The sequence below is a fragment of the Urtica dioica genome, chromosome 5 (genome assembly GCF_054948205.1).
Source record: "Urtica dioica subsp. dioica isolate 48M chromosome 5, U.dioica_male_clone48M_v1_H2, whole genome shotgun sequence".
In the NCBI taxonomy this organism is placed as follows: Eukaryota; Viridiplantae; Streptophyta; class Magnoliopsida; order Rosales; family Urticaceae; genus Urtica; species Urtica dioica.
In genome coordinates, this window is record NC_142760.1 from 12,169,990 (window position 1) to 12,190,796 (window position 20,807).

The window sequence follows — 20,807 nt, forward strand, 5'->3', positions numbered from 1 at the left end:
CGAAATTCCGGACCGAGGGCGAAATTTACGATTTTACCCTTCCCCCGTTCACCTTGTCGGAATTTCGCCGATCACTCTTCCGAAACCGTCCCAACGCGAAGATCGCGAAAAGTTATTAGGAATTCATATATTTTATGTGATTTTTGGTGCACCGAAGACGTAGTTATGGCTTTTGGGAGTCGCGGCGTTGATTCTTATATAGATAATGCGCGCTAATGCTTGCGGATGCGATCATACCAGCACTAATGCACCGGATCCCATCAGAACTCCGAAGTTAAGCGTGCTTGGGCGAGAGTAGTACTAGGATGGGTGACCTCCTGGGAAGTCCTCGTGTTGCATCACTCTTTTTTTGCGAATTCTTTTTTTCGGAGGCCGAAACGATGGAATTTCACCAAAAATCGCTCCGAGTCTTGTTCAAATGCCCGTTTACGCTTACAATTAATCGGTGAAAGTCGAAATTCCGGACCGAGGGCGAAATTTACGATTTTACCCTTCCCCCGTTCACCTTGTCGGAATTTCGCCGATCACTCTTCCGAAACCGTCCCAACGCGAAGATCGCGAAAAGTTATTAGGAATTCATATATTTTATGTGATTTTTGGTGCACCGAAGACGTAGTTATGGCTTTTGGGAGTCGCGGCGTTGATTCTTATATAGATAATGCGCGCTAATGCTTGCGGATGCGATCATACCAGCACTAATGCACCGGATCCCATCAGAACTCCGAAGTTAAGCGTGCTCTGGCGAGAGTAGTACTAGGATGGGTGACCTCCTGGGAAGTCCTCGTGTTGCATCCCTCTTTTTTTGCGAATACTTTTTTTCGGAGGCCGAAACGATGGAATTTCACCATAAATCGCTCCGAGTCTTGTTCAAATGCCCGTTTACGCTTACAATTCACCGGTGAAAGTCGAAATTCCGGACCGAGGGCGAAATTTACGATTTTACCCTTCCCCCGTTCACCTTGTCGGAATTTCGCCGATCACTCTTCCGAAACCGTCCCAACGCGAAGATCGCGAAAAGTTATTAGGAATTCATATATTTTATGTGATTTTTGGTGCACCGAAGACGTAGTTATGGCTTTTGGGAGTCGCGGCGTTGATTCTTATATAGATAATGCGCGCTAATGCTTGCGGATGCGATCATACCAGCACTAATGCACCGGATCCCATCAGAACTCCGAAGTTAAGCGTGCTTGGGCGAGAGTAGTACTAGGATGGGTGACCTCCTGGGAAGTCCTCGTGTTGCATCACTCTTTTTTTGCGAATTCTTTTTTTCGGAGGCCGAAACGATGGAATTTCACCAAAAATCGCTCCGAGTCTTGTTCAAATGCCCGTTTACGCTTACAATTCACCGGTGAAAGTCGAAATTCCGGACCGAGGGCGAAATTTACGATTTTACCCTTCCCCCGTTCACCTTGTCGGAATTTCGCCGATCACTCTTCCGAAACCGTCCCAACGCGAAGATCGCGAAAAGTTATTAGGAATTCATATATTTTATGTGATTTTTGGTGCACCGAAGACGTAGTTATGGCTTTTGGGAATCGCGGCGTTGATTCTTATATAGATAATGCGCGCTAATGCTTGCGGATGCGATCATACCAGCACTAATGCACCGGATCCCATCAGAACTCCGAAGTTAAGCGTGCTTGGGCGAGAGTAGTACTAGGATGGGTGACCTCCTGGGAAGTCCTCGTGTTGCATAACTCTTTTTTTGCGAATTCTTTTTTTCGGAGGCCGAAACGATGGAATTTCACCATAAATCGCTCCGAGTCTTGTTCAAATGCCCGTTTACGCTTACAATTCACCGGTGAAAGTCGAAATTCCGGACCGAGGACGAAATTTACGATTTTACCCTTCCCCCGTTCACCTTGTCGGAATTTCGCCGATCACTCTTCCGAAACCGTCCCAACGCGAAGATCGCGAAAAGTTATTAGGAATTCATATATTTTATGTGATTTTTGGTGCACCGAAGACGTAGTTATGGCTTTTGGGAGTCGCGGCGTTGATTCTTATATAGATAATGCGCGCTAATGCTTGCGGATGCGATCATACCAGCACTAATGCACCGGATCCCATCAGAACTCCGAAGTTAAGCGTGCTTGGGCGAGAGTAGTACTAGGATGGGTGACCTCCTGGGAAGTCCTCGTGTTGCATCACTCTTTTTTTGCGAATTCTTTTTTTCGGAGGCCGAAACGATGGAATTTCACCAAAAATCGCTCCGAGTCTTGTTCAAATGCCCGTTTACGCTTACAATTCACCGGTGAAAGTCGAAATTCCGGACCGAGGGCGAAATTTACGATTTTACCCTTCCCCCGTTCACCTTGTCGGAATTTCGCCGATCACTCTTCCGAAACCGTCCCAACGCGAAGATCGCGAAAAGTTATTAGGAATTCATATATTTTATGTGATTTTTGGTGCACCGAAGACGTAGTTATGGCTTTTGGGAATCGCGGCGTTGATTCTTATATAGATAATGCGCGCTAATGCTTGCGGATGCGATCATACCAGCACTAATGCACCGGATCCCATCAGAACTCCGAAGTTAAGCGTGCTTGGGCGAGAGTAGTACTAGGATGGGTGACCTCCTGGGAAGTCCTCGTGTTGCATAACTCTTTTTTTGCGAATTCTTTTTTTCGGAGGCCGAAACGATGGAATTTCACCATAAATCGCTCCGAGTCTTGTTCAAATGCCCGTTTACGCTTACAATTCACCGGTGAAAGTCGAAATTCCGGACCGAGGGCGAAATTTACGATTTTACCCTTCCCCCGTTCACCTTGTCGGAATTTCGCCGATCACTCTTCCGAAACCGTCCCAACGCGAATATCGCGAAAAGTTATTAGGAATTCATATATTTTATGTAATTTTTGGTGCACCGAAGACGTAGTTATGGCTTTTGGGAGTCGCGGCGTTGATTCTTATATAGATAATGCGCGCTAATGCTTGCGGATGCGATCATACCAGCACTAATGCACCGGATCCCATCAGAACTCCGAAGTTAAGCGTGCTTGGGCGAGAGTAGTACTAGGATGGGTGACCTCCTGGGAAGTCCTCGTGTTGCATCACTCTTTTTTTGCGAATTCTTTTTTTCGGAGGCCGAAACGATGTAATTTCACCATAAATTGCTCCGAGTCTTGTTCAAATGCCCGTTTACGCTTACAATTCACCGGTGAAAGTCGAAATTCCGGACCGAGGGCGAAATTTACGATTTTACCCTTCCCCCGTTCACCTTGTCGGAATTTCGCCGATCACTCTTCCGAAACCGTCCCAACGCGAAGATCGCGAAAAGTTATTAGGAATTCATATATTTTATGTGATTTTTGGTGCACCGAAGACGTAGTTATGGCTTTTGGGAGTCGCGGCGTTGATTCTTATATAGATAATGCGCGCTAATGCTTGCGGATGCGATCATACCAGCACTAATGCACCGGATCCCATCAGAACTCCGAAGTTAAGCGTGCTTGGGCGAGAGTAGTACTAGGATGGGTGACCTCCTGGGAAGTCCTCGTGTTGCATCACTCTTTTTTTGCGAATTCTTTTTTTCGGAGGCCGAAACGATGGAATTTCACCAAAAATCGCTCCGAGTCTTGTTCAAATGCCCGTTTACGCTTACAATTCACCGGTGAAAGTCGAAATTCCGGACCGAGGGCGAAATTTACGATTTTACCCTTCCCCCGTTCACCTTGTCGGAATTTCGCCGATCACTCTTCCGAAACCGTCCCAACGCGAAGATCGCGAAAAGTTATTAGGAATTCATATATTTTATGTGATTTTTGGTGCACCGAAGACGTAGTTATGGCTTTTGGGAATCGCGGCGTTGATTCTTATATAGATAATGCGCGCTAATGCTTGCGGATGCGATCATACCAGCACTAATGCACCGGATCCCATCAGAACTCCGAAGTTAAGCGTGCTTGGGCGAGAGTAGTACTAGGATGGGTGACCTCCTGGGAAGTCCTCGTGTTGCATCACTCTTTTTTTGCGAATTCTTTTTTTCGGAGGCCGAAACGATGGAATTTCACCATAAATCGCTCCGAGTCTTGTTCAAATGCCCGTTTACGCTTACAATTCACCGGTGAAAGTCGAAATTCCGGACCGAGGGCGAAATTTACGATTTTACCCTTCCCCCGTTCACCTTGTCGGAATTTCGCCGATCACTCTTCCGAAACCGTCCCAACGCGAATATCGCGAAAAGTTATTAGGAATTCATATATTTTATGTGATTTTTGGTGCACCGAAGACGTAGTTATGGCTTTTGGGAGTCGCGGCGTTGATTCTTATATAGATAATGCGCGCTAATGCTTGCGGATGCGATCATACCAGCACTAATGCACCGGATCCCATCAGAACTCCGAAGTTAAGCGTGCTTGGGCGAGAGTAGTACTAGGATGGGTGACCTCCTGGGAAGTCCTCGTGTTGCATCACTCTTTTTTTGCGAATTCTTTTTTTCGGAGGCCGAAACGATGGAATTTCACCAAAAATCGCTCCGAGTCTTGTTCAAATGCCCGTTTACGCTTACAATTCACCGGTGAAAGTCGAAATTCCGGACCGAGGGCGAAATTTACGATTTTACCCTTCCCCCGTTCACCTTGTCGGAATTTCGCCGATCACTCTTCCGAAACCGTCCCAACGCGAAGATCGCGAAAAGTTATTAGGAATTCATATATTTTATGTGATTTTTGGTGCACCGAAGACGTAGTTATGGCTTTTGGGAATCGCGGCGTTGATTCTTATATAGATAATGCGCGCTAATGCTTGCGGATGCGATCATACCAGCACTAATGCACCGGATCCCATCAGAACTCCGAAGTTAAGCGTGCTTGGGCGAGAGTAGTACTAGGATGGGTGACCTCCTGGGAAGTCCTCGTGTTGCATAACTCTTTTTTTGCGAATTCTTTTTTTCGGAGGCCGAAACGATGGAATTTCACCATAAATCGCTCCGAGTCTTGTTCAAATGCCCGTTTACGCTTACAATTCACCGGTGAAAGTCGAAATTCCGGACCGAGGGCGAAATTTACGATTTTACCCTTCCCCCGTTCACCTTGTCGGAATTTCGCCGATCACTCTTCCGAAACCGTCCCAACGCGAATATCGCGAAAAGTTATTAGGAATTCATATATTTTATGTAATTTTTGGTGCACCGAAGACGTAGTTATGGCTTTTGGGAGTCGCGGCGTTGATTCTTATATAGATAATGCGCGCTAATGCTTGCGGATGCGATCATACCAGCACTAATGCACCGGATCCCATCAGAACTCCGAAGTTAAGCGTGCTTGGGCGAGAGTAGTACTAGGATGGGTGACCTCCTGGGAAGTCCTCGTGTTGCATCACTCTTTTTTTGCGAATTCTTTTTTTCGGAGGCCGAAACGATGTAATTTCACCATAAATTGCTCCGAGTCTTGTTCAAATGCCCGTTTACGCTTACAATTCACCGGTGAAAGTCGAAATTCCGGACCGAGGGCGAAATTTACGATTTTACCCTTCCCCCGTTCACCTTGTCGGAATTTCGCCGATCACTCTTCCGAAACCGTCCCAACGCGAAGATCGCGAAAAGTTATTAGGAATTCATATATTTTATGTGATTTTTGGTGCACCGAAGACGTAGTTATGGCTTTTGGGAGTCGCGGCGTTGATTCTTATATAGATAATGCGCGCTAATGCTTGCGGATGCGATCATACCAGCACTAATGCACCGGATCCCATCAGAACTCCGAAGTTAAGCGTGCTTGGGCGAGAGTAGTACTAGGATGGGTGACCTCCTGGGAAGTCCTCGTGTTGCATCACTCTTTTTTTGCGAATTCTTTTTTTCGGAGGCCGAAACGATGGAATTTCACCAAAAATCGCTCCGAGTCTTGTTCAAATGCCCGTTTACGCTTACAATTCACCGGTGAAAGTCGAAATTCCGGACCGAGGGCGAAATTTACGATTTTACCCTTCCCCCGTTCACCTTGTCGGAATTTCGCCGATCACTCTTCCGAAACCGTCCCAACGCGAAGATCGCGAAAAGTTATTAGGAATTCATATATTTTATGTGATTTTTGGTGCACCGAAGACGTAGTTATGGCTTTTGGGAATCGCGGCGTTGATTCTTATATAGATAATGCGCGCTAATGCTTGCGGATGCGATCATACCAGCACTAATGCACCGGATCCCATCAGAACTCCGAAGTTAAGCGTGCTTGGGCGAGAGTAGTACTAGGATGGGTGACCTCCTGGGAAGTCCTCGTGTTGCATCACTCTTTTTTTGCGAATTCTTTTTTTCGGAGGCCGAAACGATGGAATTTCACCATAAATCGCTCCGAGTCTTGTTCAAATGCCCGTTTACGCTTACAATTCACCGGTGAAAGTCGAAATTCCGGACCGAGGGCGAAATTTACGATTTTACCCTTCCCCCGTTCACCTTGTCGGAATTTCGCCGATCACTCTTCCGAAACCGTCCCAACGCGAATATCGCGAAAAGTTATTAGGAATTCATATATTTTATGTGATTTTTGGTGCACCGAAGACGTAGTTATGGCTTTTGGGAGTCGCGGCGTTGATTCTTATATAGATAATGCGCGCTAATGCTTGCGGATGCGATCATACCAGCACTAATGCACCGGATCCCATCAGAACTCCGAAGTTAAGCGTGCTTGGGCGAGAGTAGTACTAGGATGGGTGACCTCCTGGGAAGTCCTCGTGTTGCATCACTCTTTTTTTGCGAATTCTTTTTTTCGGAGGCCGAAACGATGGAATTTCACCAAAAATCGCTCCGAGTCTTGTTCAAATGCCCGTTTACGCTTACAATTCACCGGTGAAAGTCGAAATTCCGGACCGAGGGCGAAATTTACGATTTTACCCTTCCCCCGTTCACCTTGTCGGAATTTCGCCGATCACTCTTCCGAAACCGTCCCAACGCGAAGATCGCGAAAAGTTATTAGGAATTCATATATTTTATGTGATTTTTGGTGCACCGAAGACGTAGTTATGGCTTTTGGGAATCGCGGCGTTGATTCTTATATAGATAATGCGCGCTAATGCTTGCGGATGCGATCATACCAGCACTAATGCACCGGATCCCATCAGAACTCCGAAGTTAAGCGTGCTTGGGCGAGAGTAGTACTAGGATGGGTGACCTCCTGGGAAGTCCTCGTGTTGCATCACTCTTTTTTTGCGAATTCTTTTTTTCGGAGGCCGAAACGATGGAATTTCACCAAAAATCGCTCCGAGTCTTGTTCAAATGCCCGTTTACGCTTACAATTCACCGGTGAAAGTCGAAATTCCGGACCGAGGGCGAAATTTACGATTTTACCCTTCCCCCGTTCACCTTGTCGGAATTTCGCCGATCACTCTTCCGAAACCGTCCCAACGCGAAGATCGCGAAAAGTTATTAGGAATTCATATATTTTATGTAATTTTTGGTGCACCGAAGACGTAGTTATGGCTTTTGGGAGTCGCGGCGTTGATTCTTATATAGATAATGCGCGCTAATGCTTGCGGATGCGATCATACCAGCACTAATGCACCGGATCCCATCAGAACTCCGAAGTTAAGCGTGCTTGGGCGAGAGTAGTACTAGGATGGGTGACCTCCTGGGAAGTCCTCGTGTTGCATCACTCTTTTTTTGCGAATTCTTTTTTTCGGAGGCCGAAACGATGTAATTTCACCATAAATCGCTCCGAGTCTTGTTCAAATGCCCGTTTACGCTTACAATTCACCGGTGAAAGTCGAAATTCCGGACCGAGGGCGAAATTTACGATTTTACCCTTCCCCCGTTCACCTTGTCGGAATTTCGCCGATCACTCTTCCGAAACCGTCCCAACGCGAAGATCGCGAAAAGTTATTAGGAATTCATATATTTTATGTGATTTTTGGTGCACCGAAGACGTAGTTATGGCTTTTGGGAGTCGCGGCGTTGATTCTTATATAGATAATGCGCGCTAATGCTTGCGGATGCGATCATACCAGCACTAATGCACCGGATCCCATCAGAACTCCGAAGTTAAGCGTGCTTGGGCGAGAGTAGTACTAGGATGGGTGACCTCCTGGGAAGTCCTCGTGTTGCATCACTCTTTTTTTGCGAATTCTTTTTTTCGGAGGCCGAAACGATGGAATTTCACCAAAAATCGCTCCGAGTCTTGTTCAAATGCCCGTTTACGCTTACAATTCACCGGTGAAAGTCGAAATTCCGGACCGAGGGCGAAATTTACGATTTTACCCTTCCCCCGTTCACCTTGTCGGAATTTCGCCGATCACTCTTCCGAAACCGTCCCAACGCGAAGATCGCGAAAAGTTATTAGGAATTCATATATTTTATGTGATTTTTGGTGCACCGAAGACGTAGTTATGGCTTTTGGGAGTCACGGCGTTGATTCTTATATAGATAATGCGCGCTAATGCTTGCGGATGCGATCATACCAGCACTAATGCACCGGATCCCATCAGAACTCCGAAGTTAAGCGTGCTTGGGCGAGAGTAGTACTAGGATGGGTGACCTCCTGGGAAGTCCTCGTGTTGCATCCCTCTTTTTTTGCGAATTATTTTTTTCGGAGGCCGAAACGATGGAATTTCACCAAAAATCGCTCCGAGTCTTGTTCAAATGCCCGTTTACGCTTACAATTCACCGGTGAAAGTCGAAATTCCGACCGAGGGCGAAATTTACGATTTTACCCTTCCCCCGTTCACCTTGTCGGAATTTCGCCGATCACTCTTCCGAAACCGTCCCAACGCGAAGATCGCGAAAAGTTATTAGGAATTCATATATTTTATGTGATTTTTGGTGCACCGAAGACGTAGTTATGGCTTTTGGGAGTCGCGGCGTTGATTCTTATATAGATAATGCGCGCTAATGCTTGCGGATGCGATCATACCAGCACTAATGCACCGGATCCCATCAGAACTCCGAAGTTAAGCGTGCTTGGGCGAGAGTAGTACTAGGATGGGTGACCTCCTGGGAAGTCCTCGTGTTGCATCACTCTTTTTTTGCGAATTCTTTTTTTCGGAGGCCGAAACGATGGAATTTCACCAAAAATCGCTCCGAGTCTTGTTCAAATGCCCGTTTACGCTTACAATTCACCGGTGAAAGTCGAAATTCCGGACCGAGGGCGAAATTTACGATTTTACCCTTCCCCCGTTCACCTTGTCGGAATTTCGCCGATCACTCTTCCGAAACCGTCCCAACGCGAAGATCGCGAAAAGTTATTAGGAATTCATATATTTTATGTGATTTTTGGTGCACCGAAGACGTAGTTATGGCTTTTGGGAGTCGCGGCGTTGATTCTTATATAGATAATGCGCGCTAATGCTTGCGGATGCGATCATACCAGCACTAATGCACCGGATCCCATCAGAACTCCGAAGTTAAGCGTGCTTGGGCGAGAGTAGTACTAGGATGGGTGACCTCCTGGGAAGTCCTCGTGTTGCATCACTCTTTTTTTGCGAATTCTTTTTTTCGGAGGCCGAAACGATGGAATTTCACCATAAATCGCTCCGAGTCTTGTTCAAATGCCCGTTTACGCTTACAATTCACCGGTGAAAGTCGAAATTCCGGACCGAGGGCGAAATTTACGATTTTACCCTTCCCCCGTTCACCTTGTCGGAATTTCGCCGATCACTCTTCCGAAACCGTCCCAACGCGAATATCGCGAAAAGTTATTAGGAATTCATATATTTTATGTAATTTTTGGTGCACCGAAGACGTAGTTATGGCTTTTGGGAGTCGCGGCGTTGATTCTTATATAGATAATGCGCGCTAATGCTTGCGGATGCGATCATACCAGCACTAATGCACCGGATCCCATCAGAACTCCGAAGTTAAGCGTGCTTGGGCGAGAGTAGTACTAGGATGGGTGACCTCCTGGGAAGTCCTCGTGTTGCATCACTCTTTTTTTGCGAATTCTTTTTTTCGGAGGCCGAAACGATGTAATTTCACCATAAATTGCTCCGAGTCTTGTTCAAATGCCCGTTTACGCTTACAATTCACCGGTGAAAGTCGAAATTCCGGACCGAGGGCGAAATTTACGATTTTACCCTTCCCCCGTTCACCTTGTCGGAATTTCGCCGATCACTCTTCCGAAACCGTCCCAACGCGAAGATCGCGAAAAGTTATTAGGAATTCATATATTTTATGTGATTTTTGGTGCACCGAAGACGTAGTTATGGCTTTTGGGAGTCGCGGCGTTGATTCTTATATAGATAATGCGCGCTAATGCTTGCGGATGCGATCATACCAGCACTAATGCACCGGATCCCATCAGAACTCCGAAGTTAAGCGTGCTTGGGCGAGAGTAGTACTAGGATGGGTGACCTCCTGGGAAGTCCTCGTGTTGCATCCCTCTTTTTTTGCGAATTATTTTTTTCGGAGGCCGAAACGATGTAATTTCACCATAAATCGCTCCGAGTCTTGTTCAAATGCCCGTTTACGCTTACAATTCACCGGTGAAAGTCGAAATTCCGACCGAGGGCGAAATTTACGATTTTACCCTTCCCCCGTTCACCTTGTCGGAATTTCGCCGATCACTCTTCCGAAACAGTCCCAACGCGAAGATCGCGAAAAGTTATTAGGAATTCATATATTTTATGTGATTTTTGGTGCACCGAAGACGTAGTTATGGCTTTTGGGAGTCGCGGCGTTGATTCTTATATAGATAATGCGCGCTAATGCTTGCGGATGCGATCATACCAGCACTAATGCACCGGATCCCATCAGAACTCCGAAGTTAAGCGTGCTTGGGCGAGAGTAGTACTAGGATGGGTGACCTCCTGGGAAGTCCTCGTGTTGCATCCCTCTTTTTTTGCGAATTCTTTTTTTCGGAGACCGAAACGATGGAATTTCACCAAAAATCGCTCCGAGTCTTGTTCAAATGCCCGTTTACGCTTACAATTCACCGGTGAAAGTCGAAATTCCGACCGAGGGCGAAATTTACGATTTTACCCTTCCCCCGTTCACCTTGTCGGAATTTCGCCGATCACTCTTCCGAAACCGTCCCAACGCGAAGATCGCGAAAAGTTATTAGGAATTCATATATTTTATGTGATTTTTGGTGCACCGAAGACGTAGTTATGGCTTTTGGGAGTCGCGGCGTTGATTCTTATATAGATAATGCGCGCTAATGCTTGCGGATGCGATCATACCAGCACTAATGCACCGGATCCCATCAGAACTCCGAAGTTAAGCGTGCTTGGGCGAGAGTAGTACTAGGATGGGTGACCTCCTGGGAAGTCCTCGTGTTGCATCACTCTTTTTTTGCGAATTCTTTTTTTCGGAGGCCGAAACGATGGAATTTCACCAAAAATCGCTCCGAGTCTTGTTCAAATGCCCGTTTACGCTTACAATTCACCGGTGAAAGTCGAAATTCCGGACCGAGGGCGAAATTTACGATTTTACCCTTCCCCCGTTCACCTTGTCGGAATTTCGCCGATCACTCTTCCGAAACCGTCCCAACGCGAAGATCGCGAAAAGTTATTAGGAATTCATATATTTTATGTGATTTTTGGTGCACCGAAGACGTAGTTATGGCTTTTGGGAATCGCGGCGTTGATTCTTATATAGATAATGCGCGCTAATGCTTGCGGATGCGATCATACCAGCACTAATGCACCGGATCCCATCAGAACTCCGAAGTTAAGCGTGCTTGGGCGAGAGTAGTACTAGGATGGGTGACCTCCTGGGAAGTCCTCGTGTTGCATCACTCTTTTTTTGCGAATTCTTTTTTTCGGAGGCCGAAACAATGGAATTTCACCATAAATCGCTCCGAGTCTTGTTCAAATGCCCGTTTACGCTTACAATTCACCGGTGAAAGTCGAAATTCCGGACCGAGGGCGAAATTTACGATTTTACCCTTCCCCCGTTCACCTTGTCGGAATTTCGCCGATCACTCTTCCGAAACCGTCCCAACGCGAATATCGCGAAAAGTTATTAGGAATTCATATATTTTATGTAATTTTTGGTGCACCGAAGACGTAGTTATGGCTTTTGGGAGTCGCGGCGTTGATTCTTATATAGATAATGCGCGCTAATGCTTGCGGATGCGATCATACCAGCACTAATGCACCGGATCCCATCAGAACTCCGAAGTTAAGCGTGCTTGGGCGAGAGTAGTACTAGGATGGGTGACCTCCTGGGAAGTCCTCGTGTTGCATCACTCTTTTTTTGCGAATTCTTTTTTTCGGAGGCCGAAACGATGTAATTTCACCATAAATTGCTCCGAGTCTTGTTCAAATGCCCGTTTACGCTTACAATTCACCGGTGAAAGTCGAAATTCCGGACCGAGGGCGAAATTTACGATTTTACCCTTCCCCCGTTCACCTTGTCGGAATTTCGCCGATCACTCTTCCGAAACCGTCCCAACGCGAAGATCGCGAAAAGTTATTAGGAATTCATATATTTTATGTGATTTTTGGTGCACCGAAGACGTAGTTATGGCTTTTGGGAGTCGCGGCGTTGATTCTTATATAGATAATGCGCGCTAATGCTTGCGGATGCGATCATACCAGCACTAATGCACCGGATCCCATCAGAACTCCGAAGTTAAGCGTGCTTGGGCGAGAGTAGTACTAGGATGGGTGACCTCCTGGGAAGTCCTCGTGTTGCATCCCTCTTTTTTTGCGAATTATTTTTTTCGGAGACCGAAACGATGGAATTTCACCAAAAATCGCTCCGAGTCTTGTTCAAATGCCCGTTTACGCTTACAATTCACCGTTGAAAGTCGAAATTCCGACCGAGGGCGAAATTTACGATTTTACCCTTCTCCCGTTCACCTTGTCGGAATTTCGCCGATCACTCTTCCGAAACCGTCCCAACGCGAAGATCGCGAAAAGTTATTAGGAATTCATATATTTTATGTGATTTTTGGTGCACCGAAGACGTAGTTATGGCTTTTGGGAGTCGCGGCGTTGATTCTTATATAGATAATGCGCGCTAATGCTTGCGGATGCGATCATACCAGCACTAATGCACCGGATCCCATCAGAACTCCGAAGTTAAGCGTGCTTGGGCGAGAGTAGTACTAGGATGGGTGACCTCCTGGGAAGTCCTCGTGTTGCATCACTCTTTTTTTGCGAATTCTTTTTTTCGGAGGCCGAAACGATGGAATTTCACCAAAAATCGCTCCGAGTCTTGTTCAAATGCCCGTTTACGCTTACAATTCACCGGTGAAAGTCGAAATTCCGGACCGAGGGCGAAATTTACGATTTTACCCTTCCCCCGTTCACCTTGTCGGAATTTCGCCGATCACTCTTCCGAAACCGTCCCAACGCGAAGATCGCGAAAAGTTATTAGGAATTCATATATTTTATGTGATTTTTGGTGCACCGAAGACGTAGTTATGGCTTTTGGGAGTCGCGGCGTTGATTCTTATATAGATAATGCGCGCTAATGCTTGCGGATGCGATCATACCAGCACTAATGCACCGGATCCCATCAGAACTCCGAAGTTAAGCGTGCTTGGGCGAGAGTAGTACTAGGATGGGTGACCTCCTGGGAAGTCCTCGTGTTGCATCACTCTTTTTTTGCGAATTCTTTTTTTCGGAGGCCGAAACGATGGAATTTCACCAAAAATCGCTCCGAGTCTTGTTCAAATGCCCGTTTACGCTTACAATTCACCGGTGAAAGTCGAAATTCCGGACCGAGGGCGAAATTTACGATTTTACCCTTCCCCCGTTCACCTTGTCGGAATTTCGCCGATCACTCTTCCGAAACCGTCCCAACGCGAAGATCGCGAAAAGTTATTAGGAATTCATATATTTTATGTGATTTTTGGTGCACCGAAGACGTAGTTATGGCTTTTGGGAGTCGCGGCGTTGATTCTTATATAGATAATGCGCGCTAATGCTTGCGGATGCGATCATACCAGCACTAATGCACCGGATCCCATCAGAACTCCGAAGTTAAGCGTGCTTGGGCGAGAGTAGTACTAGGATGGGTGACCTCCTGGGAAGTCCTCGTGTTGCATCACTCTTTTTTTGCGAATTCTTTTTTTCGGAGGCCGAAACGATGGAATTTCACCATAAATCGCTCCGAGTCTTGTTCAAATGCCCGTTTACGCTTACAATTCACCGGTGAAAGTCGAAATTCCGGACCGAGGGCGAAATTTACGATTTTACCCTTCCCCCGTTCACCTTGTCGGAATTTCGCCGATCACTCTTCCGAAACCGTCCCAACGCGAAGATCGCGAAAAGTTATTAGGAATTCATATATTTTATGTGATTTTTGGTGCACCGAAGACGTAGTTATGGCTTTTGGGAGTCGCGGCGTTGATTCTTATATAGATAATGCGCGCTAATGCTTGCGGATGCGATCATACCAGCACTAATGCACCGGATCCCATCAGAACTCCGAAGTTAAGCGTGCTTGGGCGAGAGTAGTACTAGGATGGGTGACCTCCTGGGAAGTCCTCGTGTTGCATCCCTCTTTTTTTGCGAATTATTTTTTTCGGAGGCCGAAACGATGGAATTTCACCAAAAATCGCTCCGAGTCTTGTTCAAATGCCCGTTTACGCTTACAATTCACCGGTGAAAGTCGAAATTCCGACCGAGGGCGAAATTTACGATTTTACCCTTCCCCCGTTCACCTTGTCGGAATTTCGCCGATCACTCTTCCGAAACCGTCCCAACGCGAAGATCGCGAAAAGTTATTAGGAATTCATATATTTTATGTGATTTTTGGTGCACCGAAGACGTAGTTATGGCTTTTGGGAGTCGCGGCGTTGATTCTTATATAGATAATGCGCGCTAATGCTTGCGGATGCGATCATACCAGCACTAATGCACCGGATCCCATCAGAACTCCGAAGTTAAGCGTGCTTGGGCGAGAGTAGTACTAGGATGGGTGACCTCCTGGGAAGTCCTCGTGTTGCATCACTCTTTTTTTGCGAATTCTTTTTTTCGGAGGCCGAAACGATGGAATTTCACCATAAATCGCTCCGAGTCTTGTTCAAATGCCCGTTTACGCTTACAATTCACCGGTGAAAGTCGAAATTCCGGACCGAGGGCGAAATTTATGATTTTACCCTTCCCCCGTTCACCTTGTCGGAATTTCGCCGATCACTCTTCCGAAACCGTCCCAACGCGAAGATCGCGAAAAGTTATTAGGAATTCATATATTTTATGTGATTTTTGGTGCACCGAAGACGTAGTTATGGCTTTTGGGAGTCGCGGCGTTGATTCTTATATAGATAATGCGCGCTAATTCTTGCGGATGCGATCATACCAGCACTAATGCACCGGATCCCATCAGAACTCCGAAGTTAAGCGTGCTTGGGCGAGAGTAGTACTAGGATGGGTGACCTCCTGGGAAGTCCTCGTGTTGCATCACTCTTTTTTTGCGAATTCTTTTTTTCGGAGGCCGAAACGATGGAATTTCACCATAAATCGCTCCGAGTCTTGTTCAAATGCCCGTTTACGCTTACAATTCACCGGTGAAAGTCGAAATTCCGGACCGAGGGCGAAATTTACGATTTTACCCTTCCCCCGTTCACCTTGTCGGAATTTCGCCGATCACTCTTCCGAAACCGTCCCAACGCGAATATCGCGAAAAGTTATTAGGAATTCATATATTTTATGTAATTTTTGGTGCACCGAAGACGTAGTTATGGCTTTTGGGAGTCGCGGCGTTGATTCTTATATAGATAATGCGCGCTAATGCTTGCGGATGCGATCATACCAGCACTAATGCACCGGATCCCATCAGAACTCCGAAGTTAAGCGTGCTTGGGCGAGAGTAGTACTAGGATGGGTGACCTCCTGGGAAGTCCTCGTGTTGCATCACTCTTTTTTTGCGAATTCTTTTTTTCGGAGGCCGAAACGATGTAATTTCACCATAAATTGCTCCGAGTCTTGTTCAAATGCCCGTTTACGCTTACAATTCACCGGTGAAAGTCGAAATTCCGGACCGAGGGCGAAATTTACGATTTTACCCTTCCCCCGTTCACCTTGTCGGAATTTCGCCGATCACTCTTCCGAAACCGTCCCAACGCGAAGATCGCGAAAAGTTATTAGGAATTCATATATTTTATGTGATTTTTGGTGCACCGAAGACGTAGTTATGGCTTTTGGGAGTCGCGGCGTTGATTCTTATATAGATAATGCGCGCTAATGCTTGCGGATGCGATCATACCAGCACTAATGCACCGGATCCCATCAGAACTCCGAAGTTAAGCGTGCTTGGGCGAGAGTAGTACTAGGATGGGTGACCTCCTGGGAAGTCCTCGTGTTGCATCCCTCTTTTTTTGCGAATTATTTTTTTCGGAGGCCGAAACGATGGAATTTCACCAAAAATCGCTCCGAGTCTTGTTCAAATGCCCGTTTACGCTAACAATTCACCGGTGAAAGTCGAAATTCCGACCGAGGGCGAAATTTACGATTTTACCCTTCCCCCGTTCACCTTGTCGGAATTTCGCCGATCACTCTTCCGAAACCGTCCCAACGCGAAGATCGCGAAAAGTTATTAGGAATTCATATATTTTATGTGATTTTTGGTGCACCGAAGACGTAGTTATGGCTTTTGGGAGTCGCGGCGTTGATTCTTATATAGATAATGCGCGCTAATGCTTGCGGATGCGATCATACCAGCACTAATGCACCGGATCCCATCAGAACTCCGAAGTTAAGCGTGCTTGGGCGAGAGTAGTACTAGGATGGGTGACCTCCTGGGAAGTCCTCGTGTTGCATCACTCTTTTTTTGCGAATTCTTTTTTTCGGAGGCCGAAACGATGGAATTTCACCATAAATCGCTCCGAGTCTTGTTCAAATGCCCGTTTACGCTTACAATTCACCGGTGAAAGTCGAAATTCCGGACCGAGGGCGAAATTTATGATTTTACCCTTCCCCCGTTCACCTTGTCGGAATTTCGCCGATCACTCTTCCGAAACCGTCCCAACGCGAAGATCGCGAAAAGTTATTAGGAATTCATATATTTTATGTGATTTTTGGTGCACCGAAGACGTAGTTATGGCTTTTGGGAGTCGCGGCGTTGATTCTTATATAGATAATGCGCGCTAATGCTTGCGGATGCGATCATACCAGCACTAATGCACCGGATCCCATCAGAACTCCGAAGTTAAGCGTGCTTGGGCGAGAGTAGTACTAGGATGGGTGACCTCCTGGGAAGTCCTCGTGTTGCATCCCTCTTTTTTTGCGAATTATTTTTTTCGGAGGCCGAAACGATGGAATTTCACCAAAAATCGCTCCGAGTCTTGTTCAAATGCCCGTTTACGCTTACAATTCACCGGTGAAAGTCGAAATTCCGACCGAGGGCGAAATTTACGATTTTACCCTTCCCCCGTTCACCTTGTCGGAATTTCGCCGATCACTCTTCCGAAACCGTCCCAACGCGAAGATCGCGAAAAGTTATTAGGAATTCATATATTTTATGTGATTTTTGGTGCACCGAAGACGTAGTTATGGCTTTTGGGAGTCGCGGCGTTGATTCTTATATAGATAATGCGCGCTAATGCTTGCGGATGCGATCATACCAGCACTAATGCACCGGATCCCATCAGAACTCCGAAGTTAAGCGTGCTTGGGCGAGAGTAGTACTAGGATGGGTGACCTCCTGGGAAGTCCTCGTGTTGCATCACTCTTTTTTTGCGAATTCTTTTTTTCGGAGGCCGAAACGATGGAATTTCACCATAAATCGCTCCGAGTCTTGTTCAAATGCCCGTTTACGCTTACAATTCACCGGTGAAAGTCGAAATTCCGGACCGAGGGCGAAATTTATGATTTTACCCTTCCCCCGTTCACCTTGTCGGAATTTCGCCGATCACTCTTCCGAAACCGTCCCAACACGAAGATCGCGAAAAGTTATTAGGAATTCATATATTTTATGTGATTTTTGGTGCACCGAAGACGTAGTTATGGCTTTTGGGAGTCGCGGCGTTGATTCTTATATAGATAATGCGCGCTAATGCTTGCGGATGCGATCATACCAGCACTAATGCACCGGATCCCATCAGAACTCCGAAGTTAAGCGTGCTTGGGCGAGAGTAGTACTAGGATGGGTGACCTCCTGGGAAGTCCTCGTGTTGCATCACTCTTTTTTTGCGAATTCTTTTTTTCGGAGGCCGAAACGATGGAATTTCACCATAAATCGCTCCGAGTCTTGTTCAAATGCCCGTTTACGCTTACAATTCACCGGTGAAAGTCGAAATTCCGGACCGAGGGCGAAATTTACGATTTTACCCTTCCCCCGTTCACCTTGTCGGAATTTCGCCGATCACTCTTCCGAAACCGTCCCAACGCGAAGATCGCGAAAAGTTATTAGGAATTCATATATTTTATGTGATTTTTGGTGCACCGAAGACGTAGTTATGGCTTTTGGGAGTCGCGGCGTTGATTCTTATATAGATAATGCGCGCTAATTCTTGCGGATGCGATCATACCAGCACTAATGCACCGGATCCCATCAGAACTCCGAAGTTAAGCGTGCTTGGGCGAGAGTAGTACTAGGATGGGTGACCTCCTGGGAAGTCCTCGTGTTGCATCCCTCTTTTTTTGCGAATTATTTTTTTCGGAGGCCGAAACGATGGAATTTCACCAAAAATCGCTCCGAGTCTTGTTCAAATGCCCGTTTACGCTTACAATTCACCGGTGAAAGTCGAAATTCCGACCGAGGGCGAAATTTACGATTTTACCCTTCCCCCGTTCACCTTGTCGGAATTTCGCCGATCACTCTTCCGAAACCGTCCCAACGCGAAGATCGCGAAAAGTTATTAGGAATTCATATATTTTATGTGATTTTTGGTGCACCGAAGACGTAGTTATGGCTTTTGGGAGTCGCGGCGTTGATTCTTATATAGATAATGCGCGCTAATGCTTGCGGATGCGATCATACCAGCACTAATGCACCGGATCCCATCAGAACTCCGAAGTTAAGCGTGCTTGGGCGAGAGTAGTACTAGGATGGGTGACCTCCTGGGAAGTCCTCGTGTTGCATCACTCTTTTTTTGCGAATTCTTTTTTTCGGAGGCCGAAACGATGGAATTTCACCATAAATCGCTCCGAGTCTTGTTCAAATGCCCGTTTACGCTTACAATTCACCGGTGAAAGTCGAAATTCCGGACCGAGGGCGAAATTTACGATTTTACCCTTCCCCCGTTCACCTTGTCGGAATTTCGCCGATCACTCTTCCGAAACCGTCCCAACGCGAAGATCGCGAAAAGTTATTAGGAATTCATATATTTTATGTGATTTTTGGTGCACCGAAGACGTAGTTATGGCTTTTGGGAGTCGCGGCGTTGATTCTTATATAGATAATGCGCGCTAATGCTTGCGGATGCGATCATACCAGCACTAATGCACCGGATCCCATCAGAACTCCGAAGTTAAGCGTGCTTGGGCGAGAGTAGTACTAGGATGGGTGACCTCCTGGGAAGTCCTCGTGTTGCATCACTCTTTTTTTGCGAATTCTTTTTTTCGGAGGCCGAAACGATGGAATTTCACCAAAAATCGCTCCGAGTCTTGTTCAAATGCCCGTTTACGCTTACAATTCACCGGTGAAAGTCGAAATTCCGGACCGAGGGCGAAATTTACGATTTTACCCTTCCCCCGTTCACCTTGTCGGAATTTCGCCGATCACTCTTCCGAAACCGTCCCAACGCGAAGATCGCGAAAAGTTATTAGGAATTCATATATTTTATGTGATTTTTGGTGCACCGAAGACGTAGTTATGGCTTTTGGGAGTCGCGGCGTTGATTCTTATATAGATAATGCGCGCTAATGCTTGCGGATGCGATCATACCAGCACTAATGCACCGGATCCCATCAGAACTCCGAAGTTAAGCGTGCTTGGGCGAGAGTAGTACTAGGATGGGTGACCTCCTGGGAAGTCCTCGTGTTGCATCACTCTTTTTTTGCGAATTCTTTTTTTCGGAGGCCGAAACGATGGAATTTCACCAAAAATCGCTCCGAGTCTTGTTCAAATGCCCGTTTACGCTTACAATTCACCGGTGAAAGTCGAAATTCCGGACCGAGGGCGAAATTTACGATTTTACCCTTCCCCCGTTCACCTTGTCGGAATTTCGCCGATCATTCTTCCGAAACAGTCCCAACGCGAAGATCGCGAAAAGTTATTAGGAATTCATATATTTTATGTGATTTTTGGTGCACCGAAGACGTAGTTATGGCTTTTGGGAGTCGCGGCGTTGATTCTTATATAGATAATGCGCGCTAATGCTTGCGGATGCGATCATACCAGCACTAATGCACCGGATCCCATCAGAACTCCGAAGTTAAGCGTGCTTGGGCGAGAGTAGTACTAGGATGGGTGACCTCCTGGGAAGTCCTCGTGTTGCATCCCTCTTTTTTTGCGAATTATTTTTTTCGGAGGCCGAAACGATGGAATTTCACCAAAAATCGCTCCGAGTCTTGTTCAAATGCCCGTTTACGCTTACAATTCACCGGTGAAAGTCGAAATTCCGACCGAGGGCGAAATTTACGATTTTACCCTTCCCCCGTTCACCTTGTCGGAATTTCGCCGATCACTCTTCCGAAACCGTCCCAACGCGAAGATCGCGAAAAGTTATTAGGAATTCATATATTTTATGTGATTTTTGGTGCACCGAAGACGTAGTTATGGCTTTTGGGAGTCGCGGCGTTGATTCTTATATAGATAATGCGCGCTAATGCTTGCGGATGCGATCATACCAGCACTAATGCACCGGATCCCATCAGAACTCCGAAGTTAAGCGTGCTTGGGCGAGAGTAGTACTAGGATGGGTGACCTCCTGGGAAGTCCTCGTGTTGCATCCCTCTTTTTTTGCGAATTATTTTTTTCGGAGGCCGAAACGATGGAATTTCACCAAAAATCGCTCCGAGTCTTGTTCAAATGCCCGTTTACG

At 46.5% G+C, this 20,807-nt stretch overlaps 46 non-coding genes across 46 annotated transcripts; all 46 read left to right on the top strand.

The window, feature by feature from the left end:
- The first annotated feature begins 223 nt into the window (after positions 1-223).
- Positions 224-342, top strand: LOC149396275 (5S ribosomal RNA). Its single transcript, XR_016298005.1, has one exon. It is a non-coding gene; the product is annotated as a 5S ribosomal RNA (ribosomal RNA).
- A 334-nt stretch (positions 343-676) lies between these two features.
- Positions 677-795, top strand: LOC149396276 (5S ribosomal RNA). Its single transcript, XR_016298610.1, has one exon. It is a non-coding gene; the product is annotated as a 5S ribosomal RNA (ribosomal RNA).
- Positions 796-1,129: 334 nt separating this feature from the next.
- Positions 1,130-1,248, top strand: LOC149396277 (5S ribosomal RNA). Its single transcript, XR_016298006.1, has one exon. It is a non-coding gene; the product is annotated as a 5S ribosomal RNA (ribosomal RNA).
- Positions 1,249-1,582: 334 nt separating this feature from the next.
- LOC149396278 (5S ribosomal RNA) lies at positions 1,583-1,701 on the top strand. Its single transcript, XR_016298599.1, has one exon. It is a non-coding gene; the product is annotated as a 5S ribosomal RNA (ribosomal RNA).
- A 334-nt stretch (positions 1,702-2,035) lies between these two features.
- Positions 2,036-2,154, top strand: LOC149396279 (5S ribosomal RNA). The gene has a single exon (XR_016298007.1). It is a non-coding gene; the product is annotated as a 5S ribosomal RNA (ribosomal RNA).
- Positions 2,155-2,488: 334 nt separating this feature from the next.
- LOC149396280 (5S ribosomal RNA) lies at positions 2,489-2,607 on the top strand. The gene has a single exon (XR_016298600.1). It is a non-coding gene; the product is annotated as a 5S ribosomal RNA (ribosomal RNA).
- A 334-nt stretch (positions 2,608-2,941) lies between these two features.
- On the top strand, positions 2,942-3,060 carry LOC149396281 (5S ribosomal RNA). The gene has a single exon (XR_016298008.1). It is a non-coding gene; the product is annotated as a 5S ribosomal RNA (ribosomal RNA).
- Positions 3,061-3,394: 334 nt separating this feature from the next.
- On the top strand, positions 3,395-3,513 carry LOC149396282 (5S ribosomal RNA). The gene has a single exon (XR_016298009.1). It is a non-coding gene; the product is annotated as a 5S ribosomal RNA (ribosomal RNA).
- Positions 3,514-3,847: 334 nt separating this feature from the next.
- LOC149396283 (5S ribosomal RNA) lies at positions 3,848-3,966 on the top strand. Its single transcript, XR_016298010.1, has one exon. It is a non-coding gene; the product is annotated as a 5S ribosomal RNA (ribosomal RNA).
- Positions 3,967-4,300: 334 nt separating this feature from the next.
- LOC149396284 (5S ribosomal RNA) lies at positions 4,301-4,419 on the top strand. Its single transcript, XR_016298012.1, has one exon. It is a non-coding gene; the product is annotated as a 5S ribosomal RNA (ribosomal RNA).
- Positions 4,420-4,753: 334 nt separating this feature from the next.
- On the top strand, positions 4,754-4,872 carry LOC149396285 (5S ribosomal RNA). Its single transcript, XR_016298601.1, has one exon. It is a non-coding gene; the product is annotated as a 5S ribosomal RNA (ribosomal RNA).
- A 334-nt stretch (positions 4,873-5,206) lies between these two features.
- LOC149396286 (5S ribosomal RNA) lies at positions 5,207-5,325 on the top strand. Its single transcript, XR_016298013.1, has one exon. It is a non-coding gene; the product is annotated as a 5S ribosomal RNA (ribosomal RNA).
- Positions 5,326-5,659: 334 nt separating this feature from the next.
- Positions 5,660-5,778, top strand: LOC149396287 (5S ribosomal RNA). Its single transcript, XR_016298014.1, has one exon. It is a non-coding gene; the product is annotated as a 5S ribosomal RNA (ribosomal RNA).
- A 334-nt stretch (positions 5,779-6,112) lies between these two features.
- Positions 6,113-6,231, top strand: LOC149396288 (5S ribosomal RNA). Its single transcript, XR_016298015.1, has one exon. It is a non-coding gene; the product is annotated as a 5S ribosomal RNA (ribosomal RNA).
- Positions 6,232-6,565: 334 nt separating this feature from the next.
- Positions 6,566-6,684, top strand: LOC149396289 (5S ribosomal RNA). The gene has a single exon (XR_016298016.1). It is a non-coding gene; the product is annotated as a 5S ribosomal RNA (ribosomal RNA).
- A 334-nt stretch (positions 6,685-7,018) lies between these two features.
- LOC149396290 (5S ribosomal RNA) lies at positions 7,019-7,137 on the top strand. Its single transcript, XR_016298017.1, has one exon. It is a non-coding gene; the product is annotated as a 5S ribosomal RNA (ribosomal RNA).
- A 334-nt stretch (positions 7,138-7,471) lies between these two features.
- LOC149396291 (5S ribosomal RNA) lies at positions 7,472-7,590 on the top strand. The gene has a single exon (XR_016298018.1). It is a non-coding gene; the product is annotated as a 5S ribosomal RNA (ribosomal RNA).
- A 334-nt stretch (positions 7,591-7,924) lies between these two features.
- LOC149396292 (5S ribosomal RNA) lies at positions 7,925-8,043 on the top strand. Its single transcript, XR_016298019.1, has one exon. It is a non-coding gene; the product is annotated as a 5S ribosomal RNA (ribosomal RNA).
- Positions 8,044-8,377: 334 nt separating this feature from the next.
- Positions 8,378-8,496, top strand: LOC149396293 (5S ribosomal RNA). The gene has a single exon (XR_016299227.1). It is a non-coding gene; the product is annotated as a 5S ribosomal RNA (ribosomal RNA).
- A 333-nt stretch (positions 8,497-8,829) lies between these two features.
- LOC149396294 (5S ribosomal RNA) lies at positions 8,830-8,948 on the top strand. Its single transcript, XR_016298020.1, has one exon. It is a non-coding gene; the product is annotated as a 5S ribosomal RNA (ribosomal RNA).
- Positions 8,949-9,282: 334 nt separating this feature from the next.
- LOC149396295 (5S ribosomal RNA) lies at positions 9,283-9,401 on the top strand. Its single transcript, XR_016298021.1, has one exon. It is a non-coding gene; the product is annotated as a 5S ribosomal RNA (ribosomal RNA).
- Positions 9,402-9,735: 334 nt separating this feature from the next.
- On the top strand, positions 9,736-9,854 carry LOC149396296 (5S ribosomal RNA). The gene has a single exon (XR_016298023.1). It is a non-coding gene; the product is annotated as a 5S ribosomal RNA (ribosomal RNA).
- Positions 9,855-10,188: 334 nt separating this feature from the next.
- On the top strand, positions 10,189-10,307 carry LOC149396297 (5S ribosomal RNA). The gene has a single exon (XR_016299238.1). It is a non-coding gene; the product is annotated as a 5S ribosomal RNA (ribosomal RNA).
- A 333-nt stretch (positions 10,308-10,640) lies between these two features.
- LOC149396298 (5S ribosomal RNA) lies at positions 10,641-10,759 on the top strand. Its single transcript, XR_016299249.1, has one exon. It is a non-coding gene; the product is annotated as a 5S ribosomal RNA (ribosomal RNA).
- A 333-nt stretch (positions 10,760-11,092) lies between these two features.
- On the top strand, positions 11,093-11,211 carry LOC149396299 (5S ribosomal RNA). Its single transcript, XR_016298024.1, has one exon. It is a non-coding gene; the product is annotated as a 5S ribosomal RNA (ribosomal RNA).
- Positions 11,212-11,545: 334 nt separating this feature from the next.
- On the top strand, positions 11,546-11,664 carry LOC149396300 (5S ribosomal RNA). The gene has a single exon (XR_016298025.1). It is a non-coding gene; the product is annotated as a 5S ribosomal RNA (ribosomal RNA).
- A 334-nt stretch (positions 11,665-11,998) lies between these two features.
- Positions 11,999-12,117, top strand: LOC149396301 (5S ribosomal RNA). The gene has a single exon (XR_016298026.1). It is a non-coding gene; the product is annotated as a 5S ribosomal RNA (ribosomal RNA).
- A 334-nt stretch (positions 12,118-12,451) lies between these two features.
- Positions 12,452-12,570, top strand: LOC149396302 (5S ribosomal RNA). The gene has a single exon (XR_016299260.1). It is a non-coding gene; the product is annotated as a 5S ribosomal RNA (ribosomal RNA).
- A 333-nt stretch (positions 12,571-12,903) lies between these two features.
- Positions 12,904-13,022, top strand: LOC149396303 (5S ribosomal RNA). The gene has a single exon (XR_016298027.1). It is a non-coding gene; the product is annotated as a 5S ribosomal RNA (ribosomal RNA).
- Positions 13,023-13,356: 334 nt separating this feature from the next.
- On the top strand, positions 13,357-13,475 carry LOC149396304 (5S ribosomal RNA). The gene has a single exon (XR_016298028.1). It is a non-coding gene; the product is annotated as a 5S ribosomal RNA (ribosomal RNA).
- A 334-nt stretch (positions 13,476-13,809) lies between these two features.
- LOC149396305 (5S ribosomal RNA) lies at positions 13,810-13,928 on the top strand. Its single transcript, XR_016298029.1, has one exon. It is a non-coding gene; the product is annotated as a 5S ribosomal RNA (ribosomal RNA).
- A 334-nt stretch (positions 13,929-14,262) lies between these two features.
- LOC149396306 (5S ribosomal RNA) lies at positions 14,263-14,381 on the top strand. Its single transcript, XR_016299271.1, has one exon. It is a non-coding gene; the product is annotated as a 5S ribosomal RNA (ribosomal RNA).
- A 333-nt stretch (positions 14,382-14,714) lies between these two features.
- Positions 14,715-14,833, top strand: LOC149396307 (5S ribosomal RNA). The gene has a single exon (XR_016298030.1). It is a non-coding gene; the product is annotated as a 5S ribosomal RNA (ribosomal RNA).
- A 334-nt stretch (positions 14,834-15,167) lies between these two features.
- Positions 15,168-15,286, top strand: LOC149396308 (5S ribosomal RNA). The gene has a single exon (XR_016298031.1). It is a non-coding gene; the product is annotated as a 5S ribosomal RNA (ribosomal RNA).
- Positions 15,287-15,620: 334 nt separating this feature from the next.
- Positions 15,621-15,739, top strand: LOC149396309 (5S ribosomal RNA). The gene has a single exon (XR_016298032.1). It is a non-coding gene; the product is annotated as a 5S ribosomal RNA (ribosomal RNA).
- Positions 15,740-16,073: 334 nt separating this feature from the next.
- LOC149396310 (5S ribosomal RNA) lies at positions 16,074-16,192 on the top strand. Its single transcript, XR_016299282.1, has one exon. It is a non-coding gene; the product is annotated as a 5S ribosomal RNA (ribosomal RNA).
- A 333-nt stretch (positions 16,193-16,525) lies between these two features.
- Positions 16,526-16,644, top strand: LOC149396311 (5S ribosomal RNA). Its single transcript, XR_016298034.1, has one exon. It is a non-coding gene; the product is annotated as a 5S ribosomal RNA (ribosomal RNA).
- Positions 16,645-16,978: 334 nt separating this feature from the next.
- LOC149396312 (5S ribosomal RNA) lies at positions 16,979-17,097 on the top strand. The gene has a single exon (XR_016299287.1). It is a non-coding gene; the product is annotated as a 5S ribosomal RNA (ribosomal RNA).
- A 333-nt stretch (positions 17,098-17,430) lies between these two features.
- LOC149396313 (5S ribosomal RNA) lies at positions 17,431-17,549 on the top strand. The gene has a single exon (XR_016298035.1). It is a non-coding gene; the product is annotated as a 5S ribosomal RNA (ribosomal RNA).
- A 334-nt stretch (positions 17,550-17,883) lies between these two features.
- On the top strand, positions 17,884-18,002 carry LOC149396314 (5S ribosomal RNA). The gene has a single exon (XR_016298036.1). It is a non-coding gene; the product is annotated as a 5S ribosomal RNA (ribosomal RNA).
- Positions 18,003-18,336: 334 nt separating this feature from the next.
- LOC149396315 (5S ribosomal RNA) lies at positions 18,337-18,455 on the top strand. Its single transcript, XR_016299291.1, has one exon. It is a non-coding gene; the product is annotated as a 5S ribosomal RNA (ribosomal RNA).
- A 333-nt stretch (positions 18,456-18,788) lies between these two features.
- Positions 18,789-18,907, top strand: LOC149396316 (5S ribosomal RNA). Its single transcript, XR_016298037.1, has one exon. It is a non-coding gene; the product is annotated as a 5S ribosomal RNA (ribosomal RNA).
- Positions 18,908-19,241: 334 nt separating this feature from the next.
- LOC149396317 (5S ribosomal RNA) lies at positions 19,242-19,360 on the top strand. The gene has a single exon (XR_016298038.1). It is a non-coding gene; the product is annotated as a 5S ribosomal RNA (ribosomal RNA).
- A 334-nt stretch (positions 19,361-19,694) lies between these two features.
- Positions 19,695-19,813, top strand: LOC149396318 (5S ribosomal RNA). Its single transcript, XR_016298039.1, has one exon. It is a non-coding gene; the product is annotated as a 5S ribosomal RNA (ribosomal RNA).
- A 334-nt stretch (positions 19,814-20,147) lies between these two features.
- LOC149396319 (5S ribosomal RNA) lies at positions 20,148-20,266 on the top strand. Its single transcript, XR_016299293.1, has one exon. It is a non-coding gene; the product is annotated as a 5S ribosomal RNA (ribosomal RNA).
- Positions 20,267-20,599: 333 nt separating this feature from the next.
- Positions 20,600-20,718, top strand: LOC149396320 (5S ribosomal RNA). Its single transcript, XR_016299294.1, has one exon. It is a non-coding gene; the product is annotated as a 5S ribosomal RNA (ribosomal RNA).
- Positions 20,719-20,807: the final 89 nt, after the last annotated feature.